The following is a 3,076-nucleotide window of genomic DNA, read 5'->3' as shown; positions in this document are numbered from 1 at the left end:
CCTTGCACCATTTTTCTACAACGTAAAACCAAAGCTACATGGATGCAATCCCCACTTAACGCTCTGTGCGTTAAGTCCATCAGTGATGGGTCGTAAACGTTGGACCAATTCTTCGAAGCAGTTTAGCACAAAGGTGTTAATTTTTCCCCACACTTTTATCAGAGCTTAACAGTGTCTCACGTACTGTCCTTCCCATCTCCCACTTACAGTTATATGACAACATTTCTGAGGCAGAAAATATCTCTGTTCTAAATACTGTACAGCATCAAGCACAATAACAATATTAGATAGTTACAATCCCTACAGAACTAACTCAATTGTTTTCATAGAAATGCAGTATTAGGAAATCGTTCGAACAGTTTAACTGTCTTAATGTTGTTTTGTCCTTTACAGAAAAAAAGTATTTTCATGGTATTTATACTACTTTTCTTTACCATGTTTTGCTGAACCTGTTCAGTAATGTAAAAATTACCATGTGTCAGATCAAACTTTTCCACCAACAGAAACTGGTAGGAAAAATTTGGGGCATGTCAAGTAAATCAAGTGCTAAAAGTAATCAGCCTGCTTTCACCCTGAACAGGCTTCTACTGGCAAATATGTCCTCATATGGCAAATGTTTACTGTAACATTTTTAAGAATCACTGTGATAAAGGTAACAGCAGCAACAAGTTTCACAAATCTGTTCAGCGCAAACACCATATTCTCTATACAGATGTGTTTACCTCCTGGAATGAAATCAGAGTCTGATCAGAAGCACTGTACACACATTGAGAAAACACTAAAACGTTAGACTTCATTTGAAATACGAGGCTGCAGCACCTAAAATCAAACTGGTAGAAAGTAATACTTGAAAAATTCTTATTACAGAATATGTGTACACAGTTCAGCATGTGGATCGATATGCAACTGATATGTCCACTTACCAATGTAAGAGCTACACAAGGCATTTTGCCCATCTTTCCAGAAATCCTTTTTATCAAAAATAAATCACACTTAAACTTTTTTTTCCACACATGCACACACAGAAAAATGCTTTAGATAACATTGCTGTAAGTGAGCGTGTGTTTATTAGTCTGTTTTCCATCCCCCACTTCTGTGGTTTGGTATTTAATTACAGGGTGGAGTGGTCCCGAGGCTACTTATGTTTCTTCCAGCCACAGCCAGAAAACTTCTGCAGGAACTGACATGCAAGACTGTGACTTCTGCAAGTTATAGCTGGTTCCTGGTCAACGAGGCTAACTAAGGCTCATTGCTCACTGAAAGCCCATCACTACTTTCGTTTAATAATTCTTGATAATACACTTAAATAAAACAAATTGCATTTTAAACTTCAACAGATCATAAAGGCTTTAATACCATTTAGTTTTTTGCTATTTGCTCTCCACCTCCTTCTCAATTTTCTTTTGCCAATGACTATGCACATGTACATAGCATTAAGCTGAAAAGAAATGGTGACTTTTTTTGACAGGCAACCCTCGGATATACATAAATGTAACCTTACATGCCAGGTTTGACCAACTAGTGTTTTTAAATGAATCATCTGACTTAAACACTACGTATTATTTTACATAGTTTTAAATGCTGCTTTCCATAAACAATATTAAATTTCTGTAGAAAATGTTATTTTCACCTGAAGAAATTACATCATGGCAAAATATTATAATTCATATATGATCATCTTATAGCTGAGTATTACCTCCAAAAAATATTACTGACTAATAAGGAAATAATTTATTCCACTTAATTATTACAGAAATTAAAAAAAAAGTTCTGTGGGATAACTAAAACTGGATAAATGAAACAGACTACTTTAGGTAACAAATTACACATAATAAGATTGCGTTTTATATAAAAAAGGATATTGTTAATCAGAACACACTACTTTTAAGAGGCATTAAAAAAATGAACAGATTCACAAAATAAAGTTTCTCAAAACTTTCACTGATTTTATTATTGTTGATGTGATTTGGGAAAAATATAAAAGACACTTTGAGGTTTTACCCACAGCTTTTTGAATAAGAGACTCACATTTTTGGCCCAAGCAGCAAGAACTCAGAGTTTGGTGACAGGGAAAGGCCTCTGTGTCAGAAATGTGTGACGGGTAAAGGTGAAACCACAGGAGCTCATTTTGATATTAACCAAAAGCCAAATGGTAGGCAAAAATTATGTCATTTTTAGCCAGAGTCTGAAAACACCTGTTGGCCAAACCCTAGCAAGTATTTATAGAAAATATTTATTTACAAATGATGTTACACTGCTCCTATCAGCTTCCTCTTCTCTGTCCTGCTTTCTTGAGAAAAACATATGCAAGATGCAGCGCAACAAGTCTCCTCATGTAGATGGTAAACCAGAGTGGTAAAGAATTCACAAGTTTGAACCCTGGCACATGTCCACTCAGCATCATAAACCACATATACTAACACCCAGAGCGGCAAAAAGAAAGGAAATGAATTTTCACGCTTTGCTAGTAACTCGGAGTGTGACAAGGGGCAAGAATCCAAACTCTGCAGAGTAACTACCAAGACTGTTTCTGCTCTTGAATAATCCCTTGGCGACTCCAAAGCCACGAGGCAATAAAATCATTACAAAATGAGGTAAATTATGTTTTTATTGATTTTTCTAAAAAGTAAATAATATAAATGGTTGAACATGAACCCAAAACATTACTTACTTTCCTGACCAAGAAGGTTGTAGTGAAGGGGTGAACGATCTCCTACAGCCCTGGCAGTTAAACTTTCTCAGTACACTTGGCTGGATGCTTCATTAGTAAGTATTTTGCTACCGTGCGTTTGCCAACTTAATACGGTGCCGCTTAATCTACAGTGAATCTGGAGCAGAGATATAAAATCTACCAAAAGAAGGTATCGTTGCCTTATCGCATGTCACAATTATTGCATGTTTTCAGGTCTCCTACACTGCTTTAAACCAAACTGCAGCTGCCAGAGACGGAGCACCCTGCTCTGCGGCCCAGGCTGCGGCCAGGAGGCTCGGCCGCTCCCCGCCGCGCTGCTGAAGGCGGCAGCCCGCGGGAGCACCGCGAGCAGCGCCGAGCGCCCGCCGCCGGGGCGCGGGGGCC

Source organism: Apteryx rowi, unplaced genomic scaffold (genome assembly GCF_003343035.1).
Source record: "Apteryx rowi isolate R43461 unplaced genomic scaffold, aptRow1 scaffold_224, whole genome shotgun sequence".
Lineage (NCBI taxonomy): Eukaryota > Metazoa > Chordata > Aves > Apterygiformes > Apterygidae > Apteryx > Apteryx rowi.
The sequence above is the reverse complement of the archived record's forward strand: the minus strand, read 5'-3'. Positions refer to the sequence as shown.